At 39.8% G+C, this 14,449-nt stretch overlaps 1 pseudogene; it reads right to left on the reverse strand.

Moving 5' to 3' along the window:
• Positions 1-501: 501 nt before the first annotated feature.
• On the reverse strand, positions 502-14,446 carry LOC138851939 (deoxyribose-phosphate aldolase-like; annotated as a pseudogene).
• Between the last annotated feature and the right edge of the window lie 3 nt (positions 14,447-14,449).

The raw sequence follows: 14,449 nt of genomic DNA on the forward strand, positions 1-14,449 counted from the left end.
AATTCAAAGTGGAAAGCAAAAAGAATGGCAAATCTGACACAGACTAATGAACAGAGGAAATGTCATTTTAGTGCCAGAATGTTCTTTCTTGTTTATTCTGGACCCGTTTGGAAATTGGCATCTTTTGAAATATGTGTGAAATTGGCAAAATTATAAATTCTGACCACTGTACTGGAGCAGTTGAAATTAAAATGGGTGGTTTCTGCACCTACTACGAAACAAATGGAGTTCTACGTAAATATTATTCATGTTTTTTTTGTCGACTAGTACAGGAATTGGCCAAAACAGGGCCTGGGGTGGCAAAATCGCCGATACGTGAACATCGCTGAGACCGCTTAACTTCGCGTAAGAGCATAATTCCCTAAGTTTTCCATCAAATTTCATATTTTTGGTGATTGGTGATAGGGAAAGATTTTCATCTTCTCATAAGAATTTTTTTTTTTTTTTTTTTTTTTTTTTTTTTGAAATTTGGCTCGACCCTGAGAACGAAGTCTCGAGAGGGCCTGTCAACCCTCAAAGGATTAAGGAAAGTCTTCTAGGCCATGGGAAGCTCTCGATGCAGCTGCGTAGCTACCATACACATAGAGCGTGAAGAGTTGACGCCACATCGGTCAAGAGACCTGATGCTCCAATCCTGCAAAAATAGAAGATGCTTCAATACTCGCAAACATTTTTCAGATAAAGAACCTTTCTCAATGTTTTCAAGAATGAGAAAATAGTCAAAGAACAAACACATTTAAAGAGGTTAAGAGAAAGTTATTTTGCAACTTAGTCTACTCCCATCTTTCGATGCAAATCACAGTAAAACATTTAAAAATCTCCAGAAATCATTCTTCATTTTATTATTTTTTCTTATAATACATCGCCATCTCCTACTGAGGCAAGGTGACTGAAAAGAAGAAGAATGCTTTCAAAGTTTTTTCTTTTTTACATTTTTTTTCAAGAAACTAGCCACATCCCACCAAGGTAGGCAACCTAAAAAGAAAAAATGGCAAGTTTCCTAATTTTACATATAGTAATTATAAGCAGGTGAAGAGGTTAATAGCAATTTGCTCCTCTACATTTTGGTCACCTCTTATGACATGCATGACTTACAGAGGAAGGATCTTTCACTTCCCCATGGAGATATTATTATAATCATCCAGACCTGAGGTTACAAGGTGGTTTGGATTTTAGAAAGCATGGAGCAGGAATAGGTCTAAGAGGGTATAATTCTTCCAGGTCTGGGGTGGAGAAAGGGGAGGAGCAGAGGTTGTCTAGAAGGGCTGAATGGAGGGGTAAATATTGTGTGTTGGGGCTTCCAAGATCTAGCAGGCCTGTGCGAGTGCTCTAGATAAGGTGTAAACAAGTGTTTTTATTACTTAATGTACTGCTGGAGTGTGAGCAAGGTAACAATAATAATAATAATTTCGGATTTTTTATTATTCTTGAGCACCTGTTATTTTTAAAATTCATGCTCACAAGTGTAACAACAAAACACTCCAAGGTCCATGTTCACCTAACAGCAAAACATAGGTACTCAAGTGTTATTTCTTGATCATTGTCAGCACATGTTGGGGGACAAAATTGAATCTAATTTGCCAATAATGCTCTGCAGTTAACAAGGGGCTTTCTTTATAATATTATGTCACTGATACCATTATGCCTGTATACCTTGTACATGTACTGGTGAAACAAAGATTATTATTATTAATCTCCTAATTATTACTTTTTTTTTTTTATTAATACATTTTATCTTGTGGATAATACACAATGCAAATAAAATAACACACTTTGGGATTTTCTTACCTGAACATGTGCTGTTAACCCAGTCATTCCCAAGTTCCTCCTGATGAGAATTAACCAGACAAGAGCATCCTTTGGCTGCTCTGATCCCACCAGCAGGCTTAAATCCAACCTGCAATTATTAATAGCACATGGGGAAAGTATTAACTCCATAAGGGGCATGCAGCAACTGGCAAAAAGGAGATGAAACAACTGTAAGGATCACAAAATGGGCTATTCTAATTTCTCTGCAATAACATATCACTGGCAATAAAATATGCCTGAAGAAGGGTATTAAAAAATAATTCAGAAATAACTGTCCAGATACAGAGATCATAATATAATTTCCAACATGATAAAACACACAAGAAGCAGAGATCCAAATGCAGAAATACAATGTAGAAATACAGTGGACCTCAACTAGCTATATTAATCCGTCATGAGAGCTTCATCATGCAGAATCTAAATAATCGTTAGTCAAGTTAATTTTCCCATAAGAAAGAATGAAATCAAATTAACTGCAAGGTAAGATAACTAAAGATGAAAAAACTTTTACTACACAAATATTAATTTTAATACACACAAACTGAAGCAAAGACATGCACAGTTACATGACATCACTCCTTATTGAAGATCTGGTGATGACTGATGCATGGAGAGTAGAGACTGTTGATCTTCTTAGTGTTCAAATGTAAACTCTTCCATTAGCACTTGAGGAAAGTCTTTTCTGGGGTTACCCTTGTTCTTTTTAATGCCATTTAGACCAGAGTTTCAGAGTCACTGGACTTCTGTCGCACAAATATATCTGTCCATAGATAACTGTACCTCTCTGCCCTTATGACTTTCCAAAGTGGTTCACAACATTGCTGCGTGTCACAGCACGCTTCAGGAAGGCTAGGGGTGATTTTCATCAAGTGCCTTGCACTTGCCAATTTGCACACATTTCCTTAATCTTAAAGTAGATAACTTCAATTCTCTCTCCTCCAAGCAGTTTCCTGTACCTACCCTTCTGTTCAAGATGACCAGTAGCTCATCAGTGGCACTCATCATTGGTCCTCTCCACCAGCTCTTCCACATCCTCTCAACAAACTCCAACTCAAGGATCTCCTAATGCCACAAATGGATTCTCACCTGGTATAGGACCTCAGGGGCACCCTGCAAACCCTTCAAAATCCTGGTCTAAGATCTGGCCAAGCAGTTTTTTCCAAGCAGAGTCTGCATCCTCAGCACTTCCTCCCAAGCCTTAGCCCATAAATGTTTGAATAACTGAGGATGGTAAAATGATCTTCCAAACTTCAGAGCCAGTTGAGTTTCTGAGGTCACCAAAGCACCTTCTTTCTTCAAACATAGCTTTGGTGTGTAGTTTGAAGAAATGACCATTATCCATGGGCTGCAGGAGGAGAGTGTATGAGAAGCCCATGTCCCTAGAAAGCTGCCTACAAGCCCTGGGAAGGATGACCAGGAGCATTGCTCCACAATTAGAGGTACTTAAGGTCTATAATTTCTTTTCACTAGGCAATCTACATTTAGCAAATGCATGGTAAATCTAGTCATAGAAAGTCCCTATGACCCATGCCTACTGTTTGGCCTCCACATTACACACACAATTAGCCTTGATCATATTTGTTTTTCCTGAACACTGGAGTTTCAGAGTGATACACCAATAAAGGTCATTTTGTACCACTCATTGTATTGGCACACATCAACAGAGTGCTCATCTTCATAGGTTTATGTCCTGTGGAGCTCCTTTTCCCCTGATAATGCAGGTCCTTTGCTTGGTACTCTTCTTCCAAAAACAGCCTGTTTCCATCACACTAAACACTTGTCTAAATGTCCTTCTGTCTGGTGTACTCCTTGAATTCATGCAATATATTTTTCAGCCGCTTTTGTGGTCCGAACTGGCAGCCTCACCATGCCTTATCACACTAAGTGAATGCCACTACGCTCTTAAATCTCTCAAACCAACCTTTGCTGGCCTTAAATTCACGCATCACTAGTTGGCATTTTTTTAATTAAATCACATGCAAACTTCCTGGTCTTTTCACATATAAACGCTTGAGATGCTATCTCCTGCTATCTGTTTCTCGCTTATCCACACACATTAAGAGCCCCAACATCTAGCACTTGCGCTTCTCTCAGTTTCCGAAACATAGTTGCACCTTTGGCAAGAGCAGCCTTTGATTGGCCGCTGCCTGCACAGTAGCTATGGTTGATTGGGGTTTATTATACAACCTGACCAGCTCAAGAGACACTGTGACTCCACTTTCTACATACTTAGCAATGATCTCTTTCTTCATCTCCACAGTAATTTCACCCTTTTGCATGTAGGTTGGCACTAGCTTTGGGGCCCATGGTAACTTATTTTGCAGGTGCAATCACTACAGCGCTGTGATAATATGAAATGTTCCAGTTGTATGTTTGGAAGCCACCACGGTGGCTAGTTTGTAAACACCGGCACCACGTGATATGAGGCGCCAACAGGCCAAAGTGGACGCTGCCTCTCGCATAGAATGAAGCCAGCGCCGGCCGGGGTTTTTAAGCCAGTCGCAGGCAAAATTTTTGTGCTAAAATGTATCGCTAGTCAGATTTTGATTTAATCGCCATCGCTGGTTGGAGGGTCCACTGTAGTTGTGGAAACATAAACATATGCAGTCATCACAAACAGATCTGCTTAGACTTGCACGCCTACTTCGTGTGGTTTAAACTGTTAATAAAGGATCACATTAAACTGCATATGTGTTTATGTTTCCATTGTGTCGGTATTTTATACCATTTATTTCTGAAATAGTTGTAGCGCACACTAGTGAACATCACATTGCATCATAAAGATTATACTTTCAATTATTACCACAAATATTTTATAACTTTTCATATTGCACTTTCCAAAGGGAATAGCTGAATACCCCCAAAATAAACAGCAACACGTCACAAGAAGCCTCACCTATGCCCCAGTGACGCTGGTAAAATCTCTGATAGCTCTGCACACACACCTACAGGAAGAGGGCATTTTACTCCCTTCCTTGCCAGTGGAAGTTTTAATGAAGTCTGCCCCTGCCATCATTGCTACAAGGGAAGCCTTGTAAACGTTATTCAGACCCTACCCTCCAACAGCCAGAATAGCTTCATGTAGCATCACATGCTCTCAGATTGCTCAGCTCATCGCACAATCCTGTAAACAATTTTAAAAGGCGTATCAGTGTACCAGATATTTTTTCCAGGCACTGTGTTAACATTATGAGTTTAGCACTTCTCCCCCGAAGCCATAAAAAATACCAACGCTCCCTGAAATGTTTACAGCTGAGAAATGAACTATATTTAATACACAATAAAATACTGTCAAAAACATTGAAATTTAAGAAACATTACAGCAGAACTATTTAGAATTAAACTATAACACAAGATAATGAAAACAATATAGCAGATTTATAGATTCTCTCATCATCCACAACTAAATGAACACATAATAATGCAGATGTCACAATAAACAAAATGAATGCTATTAATATGGCAATAACATATGGTCAACAAACACACTGCGCCAAATGTCGTAAAATACAAAAGCGTGTTATATTTAGAAAACTAAAATCCATCCTCCAGTATCAAAACCAATCCTGAGGAACATACTGAAAATTGGGTTACATTCCACTGACCTCTTAAAAAGCTGCATGTTTTCTGAAAGATCATAAAACCTGAAAATTATAACTTTCATCTTACCTTACACTGTCACCGATACTGCTTGTCGACTTCAAGTGTGTGGTTGGGTCGATAATGGCAAAGGTGGATGGCTGAGGTTCTTGTACGATGTGATGCAGAGTTGTCAGTGGTTAATGATTGTAATGGAGTCCCAAGGAATTATGTATGAAATGCTTCTCTGCTCTGTTTTCCACCAACAACTTATAATGAGTGGGTAATAATGCACATCCACTGCAGACCCCCGCTTCTAGACATGTCAGTGTATTTCACTGAAAACATATCCTAGCTGCCTTGGAACTTAGGGGACCCATTTTTTTCTTTACTAATGCAAGTTTTAACAGTACATGCTTTTCCAAAAAATACTCCTGCATTAAAGTCAGCAGGAAATTTCAGCTACCACTTGATTAGAATGGATAATTTCACCATTAAACTTAATATTATAGCCTTACTGTACCTTCTCAGTTTTAAATTCTCCTCTAGTTATAAAACCAACAGTTTCAATATGAAAAGGGGTTGTGCTGTATTATCTGAGCATCAAGCAGGCCTTTTTTTTCTCTCTCCTCAATCCATTCAGCAAATTTTTCCATTTTTATTTATATGTACTGGCCTCAGGAATGTCTTCAGCACCTCAGTTTCTGTAATTGGTCATTACAAAGGCTCTACTTTCTTCTTATTGTTTCTGATGGTGCACATGGACGATCCAAGACCAAATGAGCGGGCAGCATTCATTACATATGCCACATGCCAGCGTATCTAAAACTTTCACGTATTTTCTTATATACCATCAGCGTTTCATACTTAGTCATCTGCTTAGACCTCAAGAATAAAGTTATATTCCTTTGAGTGCCCAAGATATATCTAGCACAAAGTGATTGTGCAATGCTTTGCACAACGAAAGGTCATTTCCAATGTGGTGATCTACCAGGCAACTGGCATGGTAGCAGGGAATATGGGGGGGGTGAGAGGAGGTGAGGGCAAAGTTATTACATTGCACACTGTGCAATATAATAATCCTGCATCTACACTAATCCTTACTAGCTAATATTAATCCCTTTCATGCTCTATATTTTTCCAGTTCAAATTCTCAGTCAAGTGCTAAGACTATCATATATCCAATCCATGCTCTAGTTCACAGTCTACTGTACAGTGTCTTGTACTATTACACAGGCTAAATGATGTTAAATTATCAGTTCCATTAGCAGGAGAGTTTCAAAAGAGAACACCTGAGACAATTAACACAAAACTGTAGAACATGCACATGTATTAGCTGGAAACAAATGGCATAAAATATCGAGACAATAAAAATATAAACACAAATGCAGATATCGTTATCGACCACGCTACCACATGGGCTTTTTCGTCACAAACAGAACACATTTCCGTGAACGCCAGTATTTATAGTCCCAGTGAAGAATGCCGCACGTAGTCGAAGTTGTTGTAGAGTTCGTGTCTTCTGGGTAGTGACTGAATAAAAGTTTAGAGTTATATCTTGCAGTGTTTATGTGATAGCTTGATGAATAGTGTTTTCATAGTGAAACTATTATAAAGAGTAGAAGTCACTATCTTCTCAGTCAGTTGTCGGATACAGAAATAAGTGATGATTCCAGATTCTTTCTCGTATTGGGCGTTGTCTTCTGTACTACAAGTCTTGAGTTTCGTAGTCATCGTTGTATCACGGTACACGCGAGGCATTTTCCTTCTGTGTCGCCGACTGCTTGGCGTATTGGCGTTCTGAATACGCGTTTGAGGTCTCGATTGCGCCTACCACGCATGGGTCTCGTTGCAGTCATTGCAAGGATTACAGCACCTCGCATGCTTGTCCCGTTCAATACTGGCGATGTTCTGATGGTCGTGGTTGCGGAGGCAGATTACTGGAATGATGTTTTGGCGTTGAAACATGCTTCATAATGCGTTGGTGGGAAGGACCATGTGGAGGTCTTCTTTCGCAGTGTCTTCTTCAAGTGCTGAAGATGTATATCGCCGCTCAGAATCTTCGATGAAGATTAGATAGTGGAGTTTGAGTCACCCGTTCATAGTGCATTCTTCTCAGAGAGCTTGAACGTTGAAGCGTTTAGGAGTTATGAGGAGAATGTCGTCAACATAACGGAGCCAGGTGACAGACGAAGGAATAATGGTGGAGAAACGTTCGGCTTCTAGATGTTCCATGTATAGGTTCGCTAGGACTGCACTGAGTGGCGAACCCATGGGTAGTCCAAAAGTCTGCTGAAAGAGGTGATTTTCAAAAGAGAAACACGTAAAGCCAACACATAGTTCAACCAGGAATTCTCGCCAAACACCTCTCGAAACTCTTGGGCACTATCAGTCCAACACATCTCAAACACTCAGGTGATCTTCTCAATCGCATTCGCAACATCAACATCAGGAACAAGAAACTTTCCAGCCTTGACGTGACTTCCCTATTCACTAAAGTACCTACTAAACAAGCCATCGATCTCTTGCGCAAGAAAATTGACGATTCACTTGATCTTCCCATTCCAGCCAGCGACTTCATCGACCTGGTTGAACTATGTGTTGGCTTTACGTGTTTCTCTTTTGAAAATCACCTCTTTCAGCAGACTTTTGGACTACCCATGGGTTCGCCACTCAGTGCAGTCCTAGCGAACCTATACATGGAACATCTAGAAGCCGAACGTTTCTCCACCATTATTCCTTCGTCTGTCACCTGGCTCCGTTATGTTGACGACATTCTCCTCATAACTCCTAAACGCTTCAACGTTCAAGCTCTCCAAGACAAGCTCAACCAGGTCGAGCCTTCAATCCAGTTCACACTTGAAGAAGAGGTCGACAACACTCTTCCTTTCCTTGATGTTCTACTCTGCAAAGCTGACCACGAACTTCGTTTTAAAGTCTATCGAAAACCCACCAACCAAAACGATCTTCTCCACTTCTACTCTCACCACGACACCAAAACCAAACGTGGTGTAATTATAGGCTTCTTCCTGCGTGCACTCAGAATCTGCAGCAACGAGTTCCTTGAGGAAGAATGCACTATAATTGAACAGGTATTTTCCAAACTCCACTATCCTCGTCACTTCATCAGAGACTGCAGACGGCGAGCACTAAACATCTTCAACACACCCAGAGAAGACACTGCCGAGAAGAGATACATAGTCCTTCCCACCAACTCCATTGCCAAACATGTTTCCAACATCTTTGCCAAAACATCATTCCAAGTATCTACCTCCACAACCACGACCATCAAGGACATCACCAGTAGTAGGCAGGACAAGCCTCCATCCTCTGCAGGGGTATACATAATCCCTTGTAATGACTGCAACAAGTTATACGTGGGCGAAACATCAAGGGACCTCCAAACACGTATTTCAGAACACCAATACGCAAGCAGGTCTGACGACACAAGGAATGCCTGCGTACAACACCGTAATTCACACAACCACTTGATAAACTACAGAAACTCAAGACTTATCGCCACAGAAGACAACACCCAATACCGAAGAATCCTGGAGTCATCACTTATTTCTATATCCGACAACTTCAACCAGAATAGTGGCTTCTATAACATAGCTGAACCACTTGCCAAGAAACTTCTTCATCGCTATCCCACATAAGAACACTGTAGAAGGTCTGCTCACAAACTTGTCCAGTCTCCTTTCCAAGCTACCCAAGTTTTTAGACTCTACAACCCAACTCGGTACATCATCAGATGCAGCATTCTTCACTTGACCTCAGCCGGACTATAAATACTCGCGTTCCTTCCACCCCAGGTAGTTCTGTTTGTGACTTGAAAAAGCCCACTGTGTGGGCGAAACGTAGTCAATAAAGGATCACATTATACTGCATTTGTGTTTATATTGCCATGTATTAGCTTCCTGATCTATGAATGTACTAGACCCCCTTATCCATGCATGTACAAGCCTCCTTATCCATGCATGTACAAGCCCCCTTATCCATACATGTACAAGCCCCTTATCCATGCATGTACGAGCCCCCTTATCCACACATGTACAAGCCCCCCTTATCCATGCATGTACAATCCTTCTTATCTTGTACTGTACAGGTATGTACAAGCCTCCCTATTTACCATCTATGCATTCCCTTGTGTCAGACTATCAAAGAGGATACAAGAATGTATTTGCCTCTAGCCAATCAATACACTGATCAGCAAGAACCAGAAATGCTTCATTGCCTCCCTACTGCAAATAACACAGAAGAGGTGAAAACAAATGCAGTGGATAAGGCAACTTGACTACTATCCTCAAGACAATATAAAAGTCAAATAATGTAAAAGAAATGATCTCAGCATGGCAAGAGCTGATGATCCCAAGGGGTCTGTGCAAGGATCAGAATCTGAGGAAGATAGAGCTGTAGAGGCTTGGACATCTAGGTGGCACAGACATGCATGTTAGACTGAAGGAAGTGGAGGTAAGTGGTCTACTGGATTTGAGATGCTGCTGAAGTACAAACATGATAATGTCTACAGAGGAATTTTTTGAAATGAACTATCCTTACTTGAGTTTTGGAGGTTGGAAAGTACCATGCTGGCACTCTGAAAGTGGAATGCAAGATGTTTGGTTGGACAACATTGGCCTGTAATGTCATAGTCCTTCTGGAAAGGCAGCTAAGGAATAAGTAATGGGGAATATCATCATTTCTTGGGTGGGAAACAATGAAAATACTAAAATAAAGTCAGTATTGTGGATGGCTTTTATATTTCAGTGTGTCTGATGGTACAGCAAGCAAATTAGCCAGTGATATGGATGGTGAGGAATACACTTCTTTCATTGTTGTCTGTGAAGGTAGTAATAATCAACTTCCAATGATAATATATAGTGAATTAATCATTTACACACAGACAAGAAGAATAAAGGAATTTCCACGTATGGATACCAACAGACATCTTTTCAATAATGCAAACTCGTGATGGACTCTATTAACAAATGTACATGCTATCACTCTCACCCTTGGGAAACTCTCGTTCACTCACCTTGCCAATTGCCCGTTAAAGCCATTTCTCGATTGATAACGATGTCAATTTCTTTTGCACCATCTGCTACAGTTAGGTGGATCTCTTCAAGCCGAGTCTTCAAGTGGTACTGTCCAGATGGAAATCCTGTTGCCACTGCAAAGTTGATAAATTTTTATAAGAAATACCAACAGTCAGCTCATTAAACATAAAGTGTGTATTTAACCCTTAAACTGTCCAAACGTAGATCTACGTTTTTTCAACATTTGAAAATATGTAAACAAACATAGATCTTTTTTTTTTTTTACATTTGAAAGTGTATAAAAAAAACTTTGATATACATTTTTTTTTGCTATATTTGAAAAATGTAACAAAATGTAGATCTACTTGGGAGCACTACCCATGTGAACGTAGATCTATGTTTGGACGGTTTAAGGGTTAATTGTGAACTCCGATGATAGTAAATCTTCTGATTAATAAAACAAATGGATATGTTTTGCTAACCAGTGACTCAATCCAATACAGAGAAAAATACCACCGATGTATTAGAATGACAAAGCCACATGTGCAACCCACATGTTGTGCATGGGTCTTATTAATCTACCTGTCGGTTTTGTGTACCGTTATTGTATACAGTAATAAACAAATTTATTAATAAAATATATCTAATACAATAATACAAAATGCTTGCTTAATATTAAATGCTTAATAGAGTTTCTGCAAGCCCATCAAAGTTTTCAGGAGAGAGTTGAAACAATTGCTCCATGCTAGGCATATGGGTTTTGTACTTTTTTCAAATATAACAATCATTCATACAACACATACTAAGCTTACATTTATCCTTGAGCCAGATAATCCACAACCAAAGAATCTAGAGGCATTTAATATGTCTCATTTGAGGATAAATTAGTGAAAACAATTTTTTATTTAATATTGTAAACAAGCATTTTCAATATTAGCCAAGACCACAATTTGCCATACCTAGTTAGAACAGGTAAAATGATTTCACATGCCTTGTTGCAGTACCTCAAAACAAGCGCCATAAAATCTTCAATTAAATACAATAATTGATAAATGTTTATTAATCCTATCAAGATAGTCAGCTAGCTCTTGCCAGATCATCATTATTATTATAATAAGATGTCCTGTCTAAGGGCAATGTGTGGTGTAAATATTATGCAGAAAATTCGGAGTGTGGAAATTAGGAGAAGGTGTGGAGTTAATAAAAGCATTAGTCAGAGGGCAGAAGAGGGGTTGTTGAGGTGGTTTGGTCATATAGAGAGAATGGATCAAAGTAGAATGACATGGAAAGCATATAAATCTATAGGGGAAGGAAAGAGGGGTAGGGGTCGTCCTCGAAAGGGTTGGAAAGAGGGGGTAAAGGAGGTTTTGTGGGTGAGGGGCTTGGACTTCCAGCAAGCGTGCGTGAGCGTGTTAGATAGGAGTGAATGGAGACGAATGATACTTGGGACCTGACGATCTGTTGGAGTGTGAGCAGGGTAATATTTAGTGAAGGGATTCAGGGAAACCGGTTATTTTCATATAGTCGGACTTGAGTCCTGGAAATGGGAAGTACAATGCCTGCACTTTAAAGGAGGGGTTTGGGATATTGGCAGTTTGGAGGGATATGTTGTGTATCTCTATACATATATGCTTCTAAACTGTTGTATTCTGAGCACCTCTGCAAAAGCAGTGATAATGTGTGAGTGTGGTGAAAGTGTTGAATGATGATGAAAGTATTTTCTTTTTGGGGATTTTCTTTCTTTTTTTTTTGGGTCACCCTGCCTCGGTGGGAGACGGCCGACTTGTTGAAAAAAAAAAAAAAAAATAATAATAATACGTACTGATATAACTAGGTAGTAGGTTGGTAAACAGCAATCACCCAGGGAGGTACTACCATCCTGCCAATTGAGTGTACAATGAAAGCCTGTAATTGTTTTACATGATGGTAGGATTGCTGGTGTCTTTTTTCTGTCTCATAAACATGCAAGATTTCAGGTACGTCTTGCTACTTCTACTTACACTTAGGTCACACTACACATACATGTACAAGTATATATATACACACACCTCTGGGTTTTCTTCTATTTTCTTTCTAGTTCTTTTTTATTTCCTCTTATCTCCATGGGGAAGTGGAGCAGAATTCTTCCTCCGTAAGCCATGCGTGTTGTAAGAGGCGACTTAAATGCCGGGAGCAAGGGGCTAGTAACCCCTTCTCCTGTATATATTACTAAATGTAAAAGAAGAAACTTTCGTTTTTCCTTTTTGGGCCACCCCGCCTTGGTGGGATACAGCCGATGTGTTGAAAGAAGAGAGAAATTGATAAATGTTTATTAATTCTATCAAGATAGTCAGCCAGCTCTTGCCAGATCATCATTATTATTATAATAATAATACGTACTGACGTAACTAGGTAATAGGTTGGTAAACAGCAATCGCCCAGGGAGGTACAACCATCCTGCCAAGTGAGTGAAAAATGAAAGATTGTAATTGTTTTACATGATGGTAGGATTGCTGGTGTCTTTTTTCTGTCTCAAACATGCAAGATTTCAGGTATGTCTTGCTTTTTCTACTTACACTTAGGTCACACTACACATGCATGTACAAGCATTTATATACACACACACCTCTGGGTTTTCTTCTATTTTCTTGCTAGTTCCTGTTCTTGTTCATTTCCTCTTATCTCCGTAAGCCATGCGTGTCTTTAGAGGTGACTAAAATGCCGAGAGCAAGGGGCTAGTACCTCCTTCTCCTGTATACATTAATAAAGTTAAAAAGAGAAACTTTCGTTTTTCTTTTTAGGTTACCCTGCCTCGGTGGGATATGGCTGGTTTGACGAAGAAAAAAAAATACTGACATACATGAGCAGAAGGGTTACCATTGCTAGGATATGTTCCTTCATGATAAGACTTTAATCAAACCAACAGTCTTAAGAAACACTGCTAAAATGTTACATAAAAGCAAAGTTGAATATAAAGCAATATCAGTATCTTTGTGAGGTTTTTGACACTGTGAATAATTAAAATGTTTATCTGCATTCTGCAAATACAGTGGACCCCCGCATAGCGAACTTAATCCGTGCAAGAGGGCTGGTCGTTATGCGAAATGTTCGCTATGCGAATTAATTTTCCCCATAAGAAATAATGGAAATAAAATTAATCCGTGCAAGACACCCAAAAGTATGAAAAAAATTTTTTTTTACCACAAAAAAATGTTAATTTTAGTACACACAAACTGAAAAAGGCATGCACAATTACATGACACTTACTTTTATTGAAGATCTGGTGATGATTGATGGGATGGGAGGAGGGGAGAGAGAGTGTTAGTGTTTAGAAGGGGAATCCCCTTCCATTAGGACTTGAGGTAGCAAGTCCTTTTCCGGGGTTACTTCCCTTCTTCTTTTAATGCCACTAGGACCAGCTTCAGAGTCACTGGACCTCTGTCGCACAACAAATCTGTCCATAGAGCTCTGTACCTCCCGTTCCTTTACGATTTGTCTAAAATGGGCCATAACATTGTCATTGAAATAGTCACCAGCACGGCTTGCAACAGCTGTGTCAGGGTGATTTTCATCCATAAAGGTTTGCAGTTCAACCCAAGGCACAATGGATTCCACAACTGGCATAGGCTTCTCAGGGTTAGCCCCAAACCCTTCAAAATCTTTCTTAATTTCCATACTAATTCTCACCCTTTTTACCACAGGGTTGGCACTAGAAGCTTTCTTGGGGCCCATGGTCACTTATTTTCCAGAAACAGCACCGAAAACACTGTAATAATACGAAATATTCCGAGTGTATGCTTGAATGTTACCGCGGAGGCTGGCTGGTAAACAATGGACGCTTCTCGGACGAAGGTCGCTGAGCGGGTTTTTGTCCACTATGCGGGGCAAAATTTTGGCGAACAAAGCGTTCGCTATGCGGATTGTTCGCTATGCAAGGCGTTCGCTATGCGGGGGTCCACTGTATATACTGTATCCTCACATACAAAGGAAAGAGATGCAGTATTGACTAATCACATACCTGCCGCTACAGGAATGTCTGCTCCTAT

This window comes from Cherax quadricarinatus, unplaced genomic scaffold (genome assembly GCF_038502225.1).
Source record: "Cherax quadricarinatus isolate ZL_2023a unplaced genomic scaffold, ASM3850222v1 Contig2894, whole genome shotgun sequence".
Taxonomy (NCBI): domain Eukaryota; kingdom Metazoa; phylum Arthropoda; class Malacostraca; order Decapoda; family Parastacidae; genus Cherax; species Cherax quadricarinatus.